This window comes from Vanessa atalanta, chromosome 5, assembly GCF_905147765.1.
Source record: "Vanessa atalanta chromosome 5, ilVanAtal1.2, whole genome shotgun sequence".
Classification (NCBI taxonomy): Eukaryota; Metazoa; Arthropoda; class Insecta; order Lepidoptera; family Nymphalidae; genus Vanessa; species Vanessa atalanta.
The window spans coordinates 8068815-8089816 of NC_061875.1; the positions used below are offsets into that span (position 1 = coordinate 8068815).

The following is a 21002-nucleotide window of genomic DNA, read 5'->3' on the forward strand; positions in this document are numbered from 1 at the left end:
AATGATGGCAAGAATGTTAAAAGTATTTCCGAATCAACGAGTGAAAATTAAGCTAGACTTTCCATTTTTCGCTGGTCGACGTGATAGCATCTTTTAATTCTATTACTATAGAGCAATAGGAGATTGAATACTATTTGAAGTATTTGAAAAATGTTATTATTATTCTATTTGATTTTTTTTTATTTTATGTATATATGTGGTGCCAAAAACTCAAACAAAACATGTTTAATATGATCTTAATTTGAATATATGACTATACATTTTTTTCATGACTCGAATCTATCGATAGGCGAATCAATGGCAAGGAACTCTAAATACTCGTCAAACTGGCTCCGTATCAGTTTTTTGTTTCGTGTATTCATTGTGCAAAAATATAAACACAATATACAGTATTACTACGTATTAAGGTACAGAGTAACGGGGCAAGTGAGCGAGTCCGTTATGTCAGCAAGTCAACGAGTAGGTACAGACTGGCGCAGGCGCATAGCGGTCACTGTGTTACCGGCATTGCGTGATGTACTTATAGAATATTTAACTTTATTTAAATAAACGCAACTGTTTATATCAATAATTTGATACCTTGTTTGATAATTGAAAGCTTTTTACAGGCTATTATTTTGTTTCATCTGTTAGTTAATTTTAAGTAAAATCTTGCGAATAAAATTTGACGACTTTGTATTTTAAATGTCGTTGACAATATCTTAGTATAGTGGTATACAGGATATTTATATACTAAATTTTATTTGGTGTCGTACATAGTGTTTTTTTAAACTCAAATATCTATTTATTTATTGTATCCACTATCAAAACAATCTACAAAACTTTTTGTTATAACGTAATCTTATATTTTTAATTTAGATAATAGTCACGAAATCAAAAAAGAAAGTTTCGGCTACTATACAACGTTATAATAAATATACAGACATAACAAGCCTACTGTACTAAAATTTAGAGCATCAACATTCGAATAACATCGAGAATTCGTTGATGAGTTTTACATAACGTGAAATAAGAGGATGTCTATCGAATCGTCTAAATTATAAATAACTCATATGAATATTAAAGGAAATTATAATAGTATAGCATTACATGAAATATACATAATCAATATTGGGAAGCATATAAATTGGCATTTTCGAAAATTTACCTTTACTTCATTCCAAATTAAAAAAAAAAAAGAAAATCGTTTGACTAACATATGAGAGGTATTGAACGCTTCACCTATTTATATACAGATATTAAGTTCTAATACGAGATTACTCGATTTTAATTTTTAAACAGCAAATATTCCGAACTAAGAGCATCATTGTAGAGCAAGTGATGAAAGTGTAAAAGAAACACTTAAATCGTAAGCCGGAATGCCGGTTTTATAAAATTTGCACTTCAACTCGTTCCGAAGATATTTTTCTTAATATAACTTGAATTGATTATACCAATTTCCGTGTTTTTTTGGTCTCTGTGATTAATATGGTTAAATAACTATTAAAAGTGCAGAGCAGTTGTATTAAATATAACATAGCATTACTTACTTAATGTGAGTCGGTTGACGGTCAGTCACGAAATCGATCCAATTTCATAATAAGACTTTCATTATGATAATAACTAATGAACATTTCTATAAGGGAAATATAACGGTAGTCGAAATGTTGATTTGAATATTTAGCAACTTTGCGTTATTAATTAATATTAAGCTAGTTTGCATTACTTACTATTTATCTAATATGCAAGCTTATTATAAAGCAGTCTATATAAGTATAGAGATTTTTATGACCACACAAAAGGCAAGTAAATTATTATAAAGCTAAAAATGTTATACATACATATGTATTTTGTTATTCATTGATAGAGAAACAAAAGTCAGTCTTGTCAACTTTGGTGATTTTTTTTTTCTTGAAATAAATAAAGATTTTTTTTATGAACAAAAATATATTAAAACATTTGAACACGTTGCACTAAGCATAGTTACGTGAGATCTCGAAAAATAGATCGCCTACGCCTTAAGACAATTGCGCTAATAGTGACCTACGGCGCGCGTGCCAAATGATATCGATGCCATATAAGGATCATTTAACTACCGTTTATGTAGTCTGTTCCAGGCCTGATTCACTGATTATGCTTATCAATTACACCGTCGCTGCCGCCTACACTCAGCGCATTCAATTGTTATTTCTTTTATGGTACATTTTATAATGTAAATTACATTTGTTCTTATTTCAACATTCATTCAATTTCAGTTAATGTATACGTTTCAAAAGGAACAGTTCTAGATAATTGCATTATAAGCGAATAAAATGAAAAACTTACGTATTTTATTCCTTACAGAAGTGAAAACGGTAACTGTTCTATAGTGAATGCGTAGAATGAATGTCGTGACAATGTGTACTCTACATTCAGATGAATGTGATTTACAGTGAGTCAGTTCTACGCGTCACCGGTTCGTAAATAAACAGGATACAATTACTTATTACTTTTTATCCACATACTTTAAAGACTACCAAAGTGGGCATAATGTCAATATCTAGGAATTTCTTATATGGATAATCATTTAACATATATTATAATATTAGGTAATAGATTTGTATGTCTACTTTATTAATATTATTATATTCTCTGTAGACTCATATTTGGGTTATGTAAAATATAGGAAATTACTTCATTCATTTTCAGAATTTCCAAATTCTATTGATCGTAGAAGAAAGTAGATTTACTTATTGGATTTTTGGATCTGACTGTACCTAAAAGTGAAGATCGATATTATAGATACATTTGTTTTTTGCTATTTCTTATATACAAATGAAAAATGGATACCTTTAACTTTTCCGCATACGACAGTTTTAAGTAAATTATAATTAGTGTTGATTGCTTGTCTAGCCGAGACTGTCGAGGTTGTTGCCCTGAGTCAAATAGTTTGTATCCTGGATGACACGATGCGGAATGCAGTTGAAGGTCACATTAGATGTTGCAAGACTTTATTTTTAATTTTTATGCGTTTTAGAATACATTTAAATAAGGATGTATATATATAAGGCAATAAAAACTATTAATTTTAGATTTATTCAAAAATTAGTTTCTTAGAATAATAAGAACTCGTGACGGATAGCGCATTGGGCTAGTAATTGCATTTTAGTAAAGTTAGGTAAAGTTTATTTTACAGCTTAATCGTTTTTATAATTAACCTTCGGATGCACTATTACAAACACAGGGGTCACATATACATAGCTCATATACAACTAAATTTTGTCTTTATTTTTACCTTCAAATTAACTAGAATTTGTGTTCTAGCTAAAATCAAACGTCATGTTTCACGGACACAAGATAGCATCTTTATCTAATAACATTATTAGCGTAAAAAGCCCTGTAACTGAACTACCGGTCGTCTACCGCCTCCGTCGAATTCCGCGACACTTCCTGTTTCGTTCTAAGAAGTTTTTATTGTCTACTCACACATAAATGTCGGAATAATTACTTTGATTACTGTATCCGTTGCTCTTTCAAGTAGACGAGATATTCATATAAGTTAACATTGAGCAAAAAGGAAAACATTTGCATTAAATATATATCTGTATAAAAATGGAATTCTAAGTATTTTATATTTTTATACAGTTTTTTTTATTTAATCTGAGCAAATTATTAATGTCTAACTTTTACATTTATGGAAATAAAATCGCAACTAAGTGTTTGTATGTGTGATATCGGCCTTACTAATTTAATTTAGTTAAAGATTACTAAGGGAGCTGCCTTAACAAATTATTTGATCGATGCTGTAAACTCCAAGATCTTGAGAGCTTGGAGTTTACAGAATCGACATTCGAAGAACATTTTTATTATGAACATCCACCGATTTTGCCAACAGTGCCTATTCTTCGGGGAATAGTCACCCATGCTAATTAATTATAGTGTTCAAGTTTATGCGCACACACCAGTGATCTATTCCCCTACTCTCAAAATCCTGAATGAGTTCAGACTGTCTTTACGTTATTTTGAACGACGAGGATATTTTACTGAGAATTTATAGACAGAAAACCCATTAACTTTTTATTGACAGACGCGGGGTTCGAACCAAAGACCCGTAACCTTATCAACTTTCTTGAGTGAAAATATATTAGAGTCATATAAACATATTATACAACTTAGATCCATTCATAAACTGTAATTTATTACAATATGAAAGTTCCATATGAATTTGATAATAAACGTCTGCGAGAGTCTGATCTACGCAGATAAAAAATAAATCTTTATTAGAAATATTGATATTTACTATCTGTTCTATGTTTTATGACTTTCAGGTCATTATTTGACGTAATTACCCGAAGTCCTGACCTGTCCTGTTGTGTCGGAGAGAAAATATCCGGTTTAGGTGGCTTCGCACTTTCTTTTAAGAATATTCTATAAGAAAGTCAAAGACAGCAAATTTTTATTAGGGACTGTTGCTGATTTTAATTGAAAAACATTACATTACATTTTACATTAGCAGCTTGTAAATTTCCCACCGCTGGGCCAAGGCCTCCTCTCCCTTTGAGGAGAAGGTTTGGAGCTTATTCCACCACGCTTCTCCAATGCTGGTTGGTGGAATACACATGTGGCAGAATTTCGTTGAAATTAGACACGTGCAGGTTTCCTCACGATGTTTTCCTTCACCGCCGAGATGAATTATAAAGACAAATTAAGCACATGAAAATTCAGTGGTGCCTGGGTTCAGATTCAAATCTGAAATCATCGTTTAAGATGCACGCGTTCTATCCACTGGGCCATCTCGGCTTCTGTTTTACGATTAAGTTTTCCATTGAAAAACATAACAATTAAATGCAATTTATACTGAATTGCTATTAATCCATTGTGTTCAGCCAATATTAAGTATAATGCGTAAAAAATAAGTATGTGATAAATGATAATATCTAAATTCAAAAAATGACAATATCAAAGACCTATTTGCGTTGACCGCAGATATTTTATAATCCACAAGTGTATGCGTGCATGTTTCGATGGCTCGGTAATTGTAAATTGTAGGAACAAGATCAAACGTATGGCCTGGGATAAATACTGTTTCTTCAAAAGCAAAATCAAAATATTCTTTATTCAAATACGCTTATAAAAGCACTTTTGAATCGTCATGTTACAGTCTTGAATTAAATGTAAACCTACCGGTTACTCTTTTCTACCATTTTAATTACATAGGACGTCAGTAAATTACAATAAAATTTTTATATATCCCGCCTAGAAATCGATAATCTTTTATTGAGTAATATTTTTATACTAAATACAATATTATTATATCATTATTATACATTATATCATTTATCTTTGTTATTTACATGAGATTTAAATTTTTTTATAGGCCTAGTCAAAAATAGACGGCGGTGAAGGAAACAACGTGTCTAATTTCAACGAAGTTCTGCCACATGTGTATTCCACCAACCCGCGATGGAGCAGTGTGGTGGAATATGCTCCAAAAACCTTCCCCTCAAAGGGAGGGAAGTAGCTCAGCAGTGGAAAATTTACAGACTGTTAATGTAAGTATGTATGTAATGTAAGTCAACAATAATTGTGAAATCTTTTTATCGAAACGTATACCATGCCCAGGAAGGTTAACTTTACGTTTCACAGAAAAAAATAATTACTTTTTATTAGCAGTTATTAAATATATATTTCGATATAATAAAACGTTATTATATCGACGGATATCGTTATTTCATATAAATCTTAAATTGCTACGTTTGATTACTTCATACATAATTGTCGTATATAAGCATTTATAGGTCCAAATATAGCAATGCCAGTAATGGCATTTAGAGCTTATATGCAATTTCGAAAGAAAAGTTCCCATAGACTAGTCATTATATAATATTTTAACAGAAGATCATCTAACCTTTGCTGAATAAATTTGTCATTTCAATCTGGGTTTGACTAGTTTCAAAAGGTTATATTTGGAGAATGAATCATCCGAAACGCGATGATGTATGTGTGTAATAATATGATTTATTTTAAGTTTTCTGAAAGAAGCTTTGTATTATATTTAGCAGTATATTTATCTAATTGCAAAGATTTGCGTAATATGTTATGTGGTCAGATGTTTCATTACGATGTCGTAATACAAGCATACGTTTTACAATATGAAGCGCAAAAGACACACCCACAAAAGGTACCATGAATAAAAATAATTCAATTCAAATTTAAATTCAATAACCAAATTGGATTGCGAATGAACTATTCAAAATAAAAATAATTAGCGCTTCTCTCGTTCCTATATATAATACACATCATTAATTTAATCATTATTATCATTTATTTATTGTAATTTCAATTCTAAAAAATAAAGCAACAATGAAAAATTTGACTCAATCATTATCGTATTACAAGATTTATTTTGTGCCGGCTAAAACCAGTTTAAACAGGTCTTGAGTAAAGTAAATAACCGACATTCGGTTATTCAACCGTCTTACAATAGATGCAAGTATTAATATGATATTATGCAAGTAAATCAATGTCTATTAAGTAGCGAGTCTATAATTTAGAAGAACAAAGAGAACAGTGGAGTTGAATAGACGGGCAGTAATTAAATTTTGACATGTATTTGAAATCTAGTGCGATTATTATATGTATCATATCAAGTCAATAATGACAGGGAAGGAAAAAACAAAAAAAAAACGTAGAGTTAGTTTGTGCAATATAATTATATACCCAGAAGAATTATCTCGTCGTTGATGATAAGCACTATATATTGGTTCATAAATAATGAAGGTATATTTAAGGGACTGAGTAATTTACTTAATAATAGTAGATATAATTTTACCTTGTGACAAAACCTTCACTCAGTATCTTTAACTATTATAATTTAGATTGCGTTCAAGATAAGCAAGTTTGATCAAAGCGCACTACACTAATCTAAATCTTATGTTGAACGAAAAATGTTGTGGATGAACATTTTATATTATACGGCGATGATGTCGAATTTATTTTCTCGCAAAAAAATGGATATCTGACAAATATGTCAGTGAAATAATATGTAGAGGACACGCCGCGCCTGTTAAACATTCTCATTTGAATGACGATAGCAGTTCGCAAGTCCTTGACAATATCAGACGTAATCGTAATAGACGTTTTAACCGTGAGATCGAAATGACTTCTGTGTTTATAATTAAGCTCCTTCATACATCCTTCCGTCAATAAAATAACAATAACTCATCCATTACGAGAGAACTAGAGGATAAATAATATATTTCGTATTTAAATAAACAGAATATCGACAGTTTTGAGTGAGACAATATTTATGATTAAAATCCCGAATAGCGATGACAGCTAGATTTGAGGGCAAGATAAATATCAAAAGTGTATCTCGATATTGTTTATCTGTACTTGTCTAGAGAGTTTTATTGCTTTCGTGGAACGCTCATCACGTTTTGCCGTGAGTCGGCCTTAACACAGGTTATAATTATGTTCCTGCATTACGTTAAGTAATTAAAAGTTATATTGTCATTATTAACTGATGATATTCACAGTTTCAACACTAAATCAATTCCCATGACCTTTTATTTGGTGGCCATTCGTAAACTAATCGTTTTCATTTAGTGTATTTTTTTAACCGACACGGCTCTTCCGAATTATTGTTTATGCAATTGTTTACTATATCATTACAATATAAAAATTATATACATATACATATATTACTACAGTAGCTAACGCAGGAAATCTTAGATGTTAGGGAAATGTGCCCTGATGTTTGAGCATCAAGAATAAGTATGACTTAAATATAAATAAATACTAAGAGTAGAATACCCGTTAACTTCATTTCATAAAAAGCCTAGTTAGTCTAGGTGGCTAGCTTATATGGCCGCAGAAGTCGTAGGTTCAAGCTTCGTGTCGGGTCAAAGAGAAGTTGTTTTGTATACTATACAAAGATTTTCGCAATTAGGAAAATTTTGATATTGTCGAAACATGAAAAGCACATGAAGGCGCTACATCTGAACGGCGTCTGAACATATCAGATTGTTAACCTAGCGGATTTTGAGTGTTACAGAATAGCGAGTGTCACTGTGTTTAAGCAGTATATTCTTTCGATGTACATCTAACTAATAACAATCGATGGTATTTTTTTTTTAATGTTATTTATGGAAAGTGATTACCATCGCCCATGGACATCTGCAACATCAAGGCGCTTGCTGGTGCGTTGCCGACTTTTAAGGAATGTTTTGTACAATTTTAATTATTATTTTTTATAATATTGCATAAAACAAACAACAAAAAAATATATTTAAAAATATAATAATTACGTAAAAATGTCAACATTATGTTAAAATTATATAATGAAGTCATCGTTTCAACTCGCACGTTTAATATAATACCTAAAATATTTATTATTACCTGTAGGTGTAGGTATATTAGAATTTGTATCTTGTTCTGGGATTTTACCGGGTGTATTTTTCGTCATTTTATAAATGTGAACGATTCTGTTTGACGATGACGACATTATCTGAGGTAAATCTCAACTCTAATTTCTTATGACCTTAACTTATGACACATGTACAGTCAGAGTAAGAAACACATTCCTTTATCAAGTCGTAAACTCTTACTACATTTTTAAACTAAAGCATTAAACAGAAAACTGTACATAAAATTAAACATAGTATGATGACTAGGTTCAAAATAGTTTACACTGCGACGCAATATGTCATACTCAATCGGTAAAGCAGATTATCGCTCATACTGAGCACACGAAAATAGATCTTAAGGTGACGAACCTTTTCTTGCCCCGACTGTACATAGATTTTCGGAAATACGTATACAATTACAGAATCGAAAATGCAAAGTCATATTATGAGTACATATTATATTAACATAATTGTGTGCAATGGAGTAAATACATGAATCGTGTTATTATCATTTTAACGTTTACAATATATCATAATACAATTATGGGAAGGACGAAGAGCCGGGATTAAAGAGAAGAAAAGAACACTTACATATAAATTATATTACATACGAACTTGATTTTTTTATCGCGATGTACTCCTAATTTATCTATAGAATTTGAAAAAAAAATGAGTTATATAATTGATAAGGGTTATATGGTATATAAAATCACAATAAGCCTCCTCCGCTCTAACCGCTCAGAGCAGCCAATATTATATATTCCAAACAGCTTTTTATGATGAATATTCAATCGATTTTGCAGTCTACAATATTGATACTTATATATACATAACAGAAATTATTTTATATATATTTTGAATTAAATTAATGCTGTGAGTTAAGCCTTTTTTAAAGGTAGGTAAATCAATTTAACCTCCCAATTTTGAATCGGAAGCGCTTTCACAGATAAGGAGCGTCAGACTACTAAATAATTATAATAACCTCAGTCCATTGATATTGGCGCTTTAAGAAATACTTACAATTCCTAACATCAATGTGCCACCACCTTAGAATTGTGCCTGAATTTACACTGGCATACTCAACCATCTAACCGGAACACAACAATACTCAGAACTGCTGTTAGGCGGTAGAATACATATGCGATGAGTGGGTAGTAGCAACCTAGAAAGGCTTGTACAAAGCCAAACCAAATTATGGTTATTAAATTTTACAATGAGATAACCCCGGAATATCTTTATGTCATATCAAATCTCGACAAGGACGGCAATCAATTAAAGTTTTTGTGGGACAATATTCAACGGAAAAAATATATTGGAGTAATGGGAGACAGCTAATATTAATAGTATTAATAAATACTATTAATAAATAAATAGTTTTAATATAAATAACTAAGTGAAACTTATATATTGACAAGAGAACATCAGTCAAAACGTGACTGAGAAGTTAATGTAGGTTTATTTTCCTTTCAAGATACCGAATAGATGATTACATCTGCCTGATATATGAATTATAATTAGGTAACATTACCTTAGTACTTCTATTTAGTTCTGAGGCGATAATGATTTGAATGATTACATAATATTGGTACGGTTAGTCTAATTGCAGTTATATATATGTCAGAATATGAGAAATATCACGAATTTTAATTAACAATTTATATTTTAATGATAATAATATTTATTTATACAAGATCGATTAATTAGCAGCCCGTAAATGTCCCACTGCTGGGATAAAGGCTTCCTCTCCCTTTGAGGAGAAGATTTGGAGCATATTCCACCACGCTGCTCCAATGGGGGTTGGCGGAATACACATGTGGCAGAATTTCGTTGAAATTAGACACATGCAGGTTTCCTCACGATGTTTTCCTTCACCGCCGAGCACGTGATGAATTATAAACACAAATTAAGTATTCAGTGGTGCCTGCATGGGTTTGAACCCGAAATCATCGGTTAAGATGCACGCGTTCTAACCACTGGGCCATCTCGGCTCAGTGGTTAGAACGATTCAACAACAAGATCGATTCAATTTACTTTATTATTCCCAAAACGAATGAAGCTATGGAGCCTGTTAGTCGTACTCAGTACAGAGGTGTGTTGTGATTAGATATGTGTCGGTGTTAGAACGCTTGTGACGTGCATGTTTTATTTTTTGTCAACGTTCGAGTACAATACGGACAAGACGCAAATTAATGTCTGCGCTGTTCTGCTACGGCGTTTTAACCGTAACAATAGAGAAAGTGACAATCAGTGCGTTTCTTTGAGACGTTATGTCTTCTTATTAAATATCGAAAAGAAATTTTTATGCCTGTGGCCGATATTTAGAAAAATTAGCATAGACAAGTTTAATTTTGTATATATTCATAATCGATTAATAAATATACTTTATAATAAAAAAAACATTAAATTACTGAATAATTTAAAAAAAATATATTGTCTCTTATCTGCATCATTTACGTTGTTTAGTGCATATCGATTTCTCTCTTTCTATCATCATTAATATGACGTTCAAAAGAAAAGGACGCAGCAACTAATCGGTCTCAAGGCCATATTTATAAGTAAAACCGTTATAGACCTATTCAATTACGAAGACGCGCCCCTCCGTTCTACATTGTCGGTGTACACTAGTATGAGTGACGTTTGTGTTTACGATATGTCATTGTGTGCGTGAGATGACTTATGTAGGAGTATACACAAAAATATAGTACAAATTACATTAGATTTGTACTATATTTTAATCTGTAAATGTATTAAGATATTTACAACAATTCATTTAAGTACTTCTTACTTAATTTAAATATAAACCTATGAAACAGTATAAGCATTGATCAAGTATTTAAAGTTGACTATTGAAACATTTTAATAGTCCTATTCTTATTAGGAGAAACCTAAACAAATTCGGGCAAGTACATTGACACCGTGTGTATTTAATTAAAATAATAAAAAAAATAAAAATTGTATCATTGAATAAAAAAAAATCGTACCAAATATCAATCATAATTTTTGTTTATTATTATAATAGGTATGTGTCATCATATGACCAGATATTACGTCTGATTACACGAACACTATTATAATGATTCATCACTTGGATGAGAAACGCACAATTTTGTAGGTGGCATGTACGGGCGTGCGGTGTGCATCGCTGCAAATCGTTGTTGCTGTAAGCCAAGGGCAGTAACGTTTTCTATACCTTATTTTAACCAAGGCCGTAATTCCTTAGACGCGCGCTGATCGTAAGATTAATTTAATGTTCGCGTAGGCCTCTATATCTACATACGAGTAGGTATGTATTTGAGTATTAGGCATTCACCGGAAGTGTTTCTTTGGATTTATTCTCAATTATGACAGCTCCCTATGATCTCTCATTCATTAATTTCGCTGTTCTATTATTTTTATCGATAAATCTGTGGCCCTTAAATAGCTACCAATAAAAAAAAATCGGTTGACAAACAGAAGAGAAAAAGGAAAAGGAACTCTGCCTTCAAATGTTAAAATTTAAAATTTTGATCGATAGTAAATTTAGTGTAAAAAAAACTTATTCAGCTTTTCGTTTTCAAGATTTACTTATTAAATTAAGCATCTAGATCAGGTAGGCAAAGACCGATGCGAGGACAAATTCCTAAAGGTTGCGACCTACTTGTAACGTTGTACAAATTAAGCTGTAATTCTTGGCACCATGTCGGTCGTATATTCTGAAGAGGATATCTGGAGTCTAATACAGAATTGCATAGCAAGCATTTGCGTCTGACGCGTGACGGAGCGCTGCGCAATGTTGCGCAACATCTGAACGCACTCAACCCGCTTTTACCACCAGTCAGTTTACATGGAACGTTTTTATTACGTAAAACTGTATCAAAAATTGTATTCACGTAGAACCGTCTGTTTTTGTAACATTCCAATGACCGATCTTACTAAATAGCGTTGCTATTAAATCGATTTATGTATTTTGCAAAATGTAATGGTTAATATTAACTAAATAGCTAACTCACTTTTCACGATTTATATATTTATTTAACGTAATATCAGATGGACTTATACAATTTGAGACACGTTTTGTTTGTATGTTTAAACTTGAGTATATGTAATCGATCTACTTTTATGGCCACAACCAGCGCCTCCTTATGCAAGGTAACGCAACTTTTACTTTCTTCGTAATGCTTAGAATGAGCAAAAAAGTTATCGTTATTTTATTCCCTACGATTATTCATAGATTTATTATCATATGTAATGATTTATTTTATTCAATATCTCTGTAATCATCTCAAATTAGCTTTGCAAATAAATTGAAACTCGAGACTGATTTGGTTCGTGTGAAGTAGTTCAAAGGTAGAAATGTCAAAGTCAGTCAACAACTCCACACGTAATCTACGTGGGTTGTCCCCAGGTGCATAATTACGATAATTGCGTTGTCAAGTTTAAAACTAATTTTCATACATTAATGACTGTAAATTTTACAATTAATATTAACTTATTTTTCTTAGTGTACATATTGAGTATTAAAATCAAATGAGCGTAAGTAAAATATAAACTAATTAGAGTAGGAAGAACAAATTCCTTAATAGGTCCTTATATTATATTTTGTTAAAACATATTTTTATCAAAAGTATGACTGTAACGCGTTAAAGTTGTTTAGGCATGTGGCATTAATTAATTCAATTAATCAATTTGAATTAAACACGATTTGTAGAGTGATTTATAAGAGATTTAAAATTAGTTTTTTTTGAATATACTAAAAATGTCAACATCCAGATAGTATGAACCGTTTGACGTCGTTTTGCCCTTGACATTTCGTACTTCTCCAGTCTCACTCACGTCTGTGAAGACCTTTAAATATTGCTTTCAAGTTTTACTGTTAACATATCCTTATAGCGTCTAATAGACTAATTTTGTAATGCCTTTGAATAAGGATGGCTTGTATGAATCATTTTTCATTTAATGTTGCCATAGTATGGTTACGGAACGTATGTGTAGCTACGAGCTTAGAATAAGGGCCGATTCAGCAGCTCACTAAAGTATATTGTTGATCGATGGTTTCTGTTTCTTCTTTCCAATGTTAAATTAACGGTGTCAGAAAGTGACAAGCTGGTATTATATTTCAACCGCTACAACGTTACTATAAAATCGTTTGTCCTAAGCCTATTACAACAAACACACTGCCAACATTAATGAATATAGAAATCTGAAATATGGAACTCAGCCTTATTTTATAATATACCAGCGAAGCGGCCAGACTTCACATGGCTGCAACTTACTAACAAGGAAAATGAGAAGAGCGCTTAGTAATAAAATATTATGTTGTTATATTTATTTTATAACGTTCATATAAAGTTTACATAAGTATGTTATAAATGAGAAATATGATCGATATAGAAATTGGTTTGAGTCGTAACTTTATTGTGAAACATAGATCAAAATCAGTACACGGCTTATAGATTCAAATTGGGTAATATTAAATGCTCGGGTCAAAATTTTTGTTGAAGCCTTAGTTCTTATTGATCAATTTCGTAAGGACTTTTTTTGGTTGCGAGTAATTTCTTATCAGTTACATCTTCTAAAATATTCATTCGAATTCAGATACAGATATAGCGTTAAAGCAAATTTGAATCTTTATGAAGGTAAGTAATATATTGTTTGGAAAAGTATTCATAATTAAAAGGAAAATGGTACGAACTTGATAATGATTATACCCGTGACGACGGGGCTAGCTAAAGGGAAAAATAATATAGATGAGATGTGAGTTTCGGTAACATAAGTGGAAATCGTTACTTATTTAAAAATGACTTATCAACCGCATCACCGTATTCAGTTTTGTTCTTTATCGATTCATAACACTTTTTATTAGTGCATTGAATCATAATTTTAAAATTATTCTGTTTGCCAATAACAAATAGCTAGAACTACCTACCAAAGTTTTCATTCCAGATAGTAACGCTAATATGCACACGAATGTTGTTACCAAATCTATTTGCAAGCCTCGGTTCCGGTACAGTAGCTGAGAGGCATTCAAGGTTGACGTACAATTAGTTTTAGTGCTTTGATTTATTATTTAATTAAAAAAAAATAAATAACTATATTAAACATCGGAACTACTACGTTACTATAATACTTTGTAATCAACTATGTCCTTAAGTCCAAAAGTAAATAGTATAAAATAAACTTTATTGAATTAATATCTTGCGAAAATTGTTGTATTGTCGTTTAGCGTGATTAAATTAAAGAAACAGTAATTACGTAATTAAATACAATTGAATTATCATTTATCCTGCATGGAAATCAACGAAGGTTAACTCTACGCTTTTTACGCTTTCAATCAATACGCCTAATTACTAACCGAACTTTTTTTAATATGAGATTTAAATTTATTACTGGAAAAAGCTAAAATTTTATATTCAATAATAATATTATTATGCTTTCTTATTTGGCTCTTGATTAAGCCCTTTTTAAGAGAGCAACTTAATTATACTTTAATACGAGTGGGTGTAAATTCAGTAGCATTCCACCGTGAAAGCTTTTTGTGTCAGTGGGTAAGTATGTCTTGAACATTGTTGGTGTGACCAATCTGAGTGACTATCTCTATCGTGGTTATTGTTTATCGTGTAATTAACACGTATTTTTTATGTAGAAATGCATATTGGTTTGGTCTCAGCATCGAACACTTGAAAAACGTGAATATTGGTTGTTTTCTAATCTTTGAATTAGTTTTGGTTATTTGTCCGATGACTTAATTTAAACTATGGTAAAAATAAAATTGGATAATCCTTCTAACATTTCCAACTACAGCCCTATTTCTCTGTTGACAGTCCTATTCAAAGTGTTAGACCGTTCGTTTGATAAGCAGCTATCTAAGTATATAATATTACATGCAGTTTAACTTGGTTTTCAGCTGGCGCTCTCTACACAGAGAGCTATCTTATGCCTCAAGTAAACGGTACAGTACTATACTATCAGAAAATAAGCCTTCTTTTCTTGTTTTCTCGATTTGTTAAAAGCCAACGACCTTTAAATTATGAAGTACTGTTTTGTAAGCTTCAGCAAGAAACTAATTTGCCATAATAAATTATATCGTATTATAAATATTGGTATAGAAATCAACTGAACTGAGTTAAGTGGGAAGAGTTGTTTACAATTTGGAGAAGAAGCTCACTTATTAAGCACAAATAAGGACAAATCATAAATTGATAGTGTGTCATAAATCAATAATTGTATTGTTCATGAAATTCGATTGTAGCTTCGTAAATATTATCTTAGGATGTAAAATAGGAAGTTTAAGCAACTGCTTTGCATACTTTCCGAGGCAAGGAACTGTAAGTACTAGCAGATCTCAGACTCCACATAAGCCTCGGACTTCGAGATATGGGGCCAAATAAGCTAGCTACTAGCTCAATTTATTTAGCTTTATATCTATATATATATATATATATGTATTTCAAGTCATTAGAATGGCCAACCACCAACAAGGACACAGAAATATAAAGTATTATATTTGTACAACAGAGAGACTTGTACAAAACCCTTCCACCCGTATATAATATAGTTGTGATTATATAATAAATAGCTTAGAGAAGTTCAATATTGGACTATTATAAGAACTCTTTTGTGTTTATTATGTCAGAGAGAACATATATATTCAATAGAGTAAGAAATCAAAGGCTTTACAGAATAATTATAATTCGAAGACTTCTTCAATACTATTCATTATAGTGTGCTGTTTGGAGCCGTTATAGAAGCGCTGGAGTGCAATATGATTTCAAAGGCCTGATTTGAATATCATCATTACCACGTCATTAATAAGCATTCGTTACACTACGACCCATGATTGATGAGGATCGATTATATCGCAATCACTTGCAATAGAACACGGAATTAGCATTTTGCACGGTCATATGAATGTTTATTCAGTTCAAGTGCGCGGAACCGCATTAGTGATCCGATGATTTTCAATTCTAATATCTTTCGTATTTCTAAGGATATGAATTCCACGGTAATTATTTTGTAAAAATTTGGGTATCCTCGTGTAATATCTCAGTCAAGTGATTGTTATTTGTTTTCTATTATGGCTGATGTCAAGTAAGTCATTTGGTCAAGTGGAATTCACCCATACAAAGTCAATGCACTTCTATCCATGAACTCATATCATGAACCTTGTGACTTACATGACTGGTTAACTCACCTCTCGAAACCGAAATACAGAAATACAGATTAATACTGTTTGGCGGTAGAATGACTGATGAGTTGTCCAAATCAAATGGACTTAAACAAGGTTGATTGTTTTAATAGATTCTTGTTACTATTGAGCAAGTATTACTATTTTTTTGTGATTAGGGCTAGTTAGAGCCGAGAGGGCGCACTGGTTAGAAAGCGCGCATCTTAACCGATGTATGCGGATTCAAACCCAAGTAAGCACTAATGAGTTTTGTCTTTGAAATTTATCTCATTGGCGGGTTAACAAATTAAACAACATTTTTGTTAAACTTTTAAATTTAAGTCCATATATTTGTTTATGTTATAAAAAGTATTTGATAAAATTGGTTAAAATTTGATAAAAAAAAAAAATCATATTTTTATATACGAGTATATTTAATAAGAAAAATAACTGCAACAAGAACACAATTAATAACCTAGCTTAAGTCCGGTTAAAAGCCAGGAGTGGTGTTAAAATGGCTACTGCAATGCTTTTTGTTGTCTCGTAAGTATTCTTCTAGTTGCAAAATCAACACAAATATGGCGCTAAGCAGAGCTAGCTGCACTTAAAATAACTTGATTCTAAATTAAGAACTAAAACATTCGTTATATAGATGATTAAAAAGCGTGGTGTTAGTATACGTTCATTTTTATACAGGATATATAATTTTATAGGATTGGAAAGGAGTTATACTCTGAATTGACTTCACATTAAAATATTACCTAAACAAGTTAAAAATATTTGTTTGATAAAAAATGCATTAAAATAACTCGATTTAATCGAGTCCGGATGGCAGAGTCATATATCAGACGATTACTGTGGAACTCTTTATCTAAACATTAGTGGCCTCGGCTAATTTTAGCACAACGCTGCGCCGGCTCGTTGACCTGTTGATTTGCGATTCGAATCGATTTTAACGTTTCCATTACTTATTTTATATTAAAAATCCTGTGTTTTGTTTGTCTAAGGAATTTCCTCATTTCATAGAGCCTGTTGCTGCATCTTTAATGAGTTGTCTTGTGACAGAAGAGTTTATAATTGGTGAGCGTTGCAGTCATACAAAAACGTGACAAGCGGCAAATTTGCAAGCGCAGGTTGGTGCGGCAAACTCTCGCCCGATGTAATATCAATTTGTCCGCCGGCCTTGGCACACAAGCATGTTTAGTTTCTCTCAACTAAATGGGGGCATAAGTTTTTATTCATAGTAAAAATGAGTCGTTATATTTGTCGAAAAATGTCTAATCACAGATTAGACATTTCCCGACCAATTACGTTAACCACTTTATAATTTAATTTGCCGTTTTTATTTTTCAACTAATTAAATGTTCTACTATTACTAATACTACATTTATATAAGAATACATGAACAAACTCATCCACATAAATCCTTTTATTTCTTCCAATCCTGTTATTAATAAGTTGTGTCTAGTGTAAAGTTTGAAGTGAGTGCGTAAAATAATATTCAAATTGACTTCTCATATCGTGCCTGCTAGGTGTCTCAATCTTACCTCAGTGTGACAGCAACGTGCAGCGAATGTCAGCTAGTCGGTTGTGTGTCGTGAAGCCCGCATGGTGCTGGCGGCGCGTACTACGTCATATCATAAGAAGACTAGCTCAGGTGCATTCAGGTGCTCATATTCTGAAAAGTAAACAAGTAATTTATCAAGCTGATCGAATATCATAATAAAATTATAGGTTTTTCAAAAGTAAGTCAATGTAATTATAGAACTCAGAGACATGATGACTTCGATCCGATGATGTTTCTATGGCTGGGATTATATCGATACTGCTAGTAAAGCAAAGATATCTTATTTTTTATTTACATTCTATCCAATTGGCTTATTGGTCTTGTTCTAATGAGCTAACAAAGGTATAAAACAAAAACAGTCTGTAATTGTTTTACTGCTGGCTAAAACTTCCTTTTGAGATTTCACATTTGAGAAGCTTGAGAGCTTATTTCACCATAGTAGTCCAATGCAGGCTACTAACACATGTGGTAAATTTTCATTCAACGCGTTCATGTTTCCTTAGGACATTTAACCGCCAAACACGAGATGAACGATTATAAACTCAATTACGTGCAATTTCAGTGATGCAAGCCTGCTTTAGAACCCGCAATTTTCGGCTAAGAATTACATATTCTAAGTATTGGGCCATCTTGAATAAAAAGGTTATTTTATATAATTCAATTCAATCGAAATAATATAAAATCAATGAATTTCGACAGATATTTTTTTTATGTCATTTGGCATAAGACGATGTAACTTGACATCAATGTGACATTTGGTTATGATTTCCGGAGCCACTATTTCTTTGAACAATTTTTATTCCATTTCGATGAAATCTTCAATCAAAGGTCAAGCAATACGTAATAGGTCACTTACATTTTTTAATAAAACATTTATTTAAATAGCGTTATGATTAATTGTTTTTGATTTACTAATGGCAAGTTTTGACAGTTATTGCTGAATCTGATATATTCTGGTGAAAATTATATTTTAAAGACGCGTACATAATTTTACAATAAATGATTAAAATTTTAATTTGTATATATAGGTGCTTATGTTATTCATATATATGCATTAAAAATACAAAATTGGCAACCGATCTGCCTCTTCGTGTCTTCGCTATCATACATGATTGACAAAAATGTTTTTGCATCGCTAATGTAAACAGATGTAATACGTAGGTTAATAAGTTACTTAAAAAAAAAAGAAAAAATATCATTTTTTCAAATAAGTTTTGATTAAATTTATACATGAATTCAATTATGTTACCAGCACAAGATGTTCGTGCAACTAATTTTAATTATATTAACTTCGGTGTATAAGAGTGTTTCGAAATTTAGCTGCACTCGTACATATGTACTCGTACATATAAAGAAGAATTTTTAATTATTTATCATTTAAAATTATTATAACGTTTGAAATATTTTGAACAAAAAAATCTGCAACCGTAATATAATTCCTAGACGATCATGGCATAAATATATGTGTGTTATACATTGTTGAGATAAACTTAATAAAGTCAACGGCGTCTAAGAGAAAATCACCGGTCCGTGCTTTATATTGAACGCTAACATGATTATTATATAGTACATACATCAAATCTTTGAAAAGATTGATGGATTTTTGAATGTTTTACAGGATTATTTTCGATACTATATACATTTTGCGGCTAAGCTACAATAATGCGATATATATAAAAATAAAATTTAACATTCCCAATATTTACATTAATATTTTTGTTTAAGCTATAATTACCCTAAATATCGACACATATCTACTGCTATTGATGCTATATTTCGGACATATATAAGATATATAATCTTAGCTGTAAATCACTACTTGGCATCCAAGCCAGTGCTCAAATTCTGATCCTATGTTCTGCGGTCCAAAACATATCATTAAGAAACCTGCATGAGTTGGTTGTAATTTCGTTACAAGTATTTGTGACAAAATTACCTCTTAAGTTGTAGAAGTTTTCGAGGCCCAAAGCTTAAGGAGGCCCAGAGTTAGGACATGTTACCTGTCACCTATTACAATTTGCTATATTATACATGTTGAAACGGAAAAAGAAAACTGTTCACTGATATTTAAACAAAATTTGTAACTTAAGACGGATTAAATTGACACTTAAAAAATAAAAGGTCGAGCACTCAATGCTAAGTATTCCTACCAGTTGGCGGCGGATGATTTGGTAACAGTAATAGAGGTGCTAGATTTATTCAATTATTTTATTATTTTTTATTTTATATACTACACTTGTTTCGGTAGTATGAACTGATGAAGTAACAAGGAGGTAATTTAAAATCTATGAGTAGCGGGAAAAGTCAAGGCAGTCGCTATTTTTTATAAGTTAAGAACCCGTGATCAATTAAAATTTAATTTATATTTTTATTCAATGAAAGCGTAATTATATTATATTATTAATTTTAAAGTTAATAAAGATGTTATGTATCAATTAAAATAATTGAGATACATAATTCGAGTTAGTCTATTTAAATATGGTTATGTGAATGTTAGAGTTGATAAGTCAAATGTCATCCGACCGGTTTCGTTTAATATCGGCTGCGCCTTTAAGGCATGCGAGATGATATAATTGGCGAGATATTCGTTTTATTGACAAATCAAGTGCTTGGCGACAACGCGAAATGTCGAACGAGTATAGTAGCAGCTTACAAGGTTTCAATACCGATGACATTCAGATGGAATGCTGCTATTTAGATTAGATCCCGCTGTTTTGTTCCTCTGTAACAATTTACATAAAGAGATGAAACGATAATAGATATATATGTAATCTATTATTGTAAACCACATCCACATATACACATCATCACAACCACATATATGTTAGCATAATAAGGTCTTATCGCTTTAAACAGATTTCTTCCAGGCAGATTAGGAATAGAAACTTACTTTTGATGAGAAAGGCAGTTGGTGTAATAAAAATTA

General features: G+C 31.5%; 1 protein-coding gene across 3 annotated transcripts in view; it reads right to left on the minus strand.

The window, feature by feature from the left end:
* The window catches only part of LOC125064119 (flocculation protein FLO11-like), a 48742-nt gene that overhangs the window by 8682 nt on the left and 19058 nt on the right, over positions 1-21002 (minus strand). For all 3 annotated transcript variants that reach the window (XM_047670923.1, XM_047670925.1, XM_047670924.1), the window contains exon 2: positions 18057-18187. The gene's annotated coding sequence lies outside the window, so the exon portion shown is untranslated. The remainder of the gene's footprint in view (positions 1-18056; positions 18188-21002) is intronic.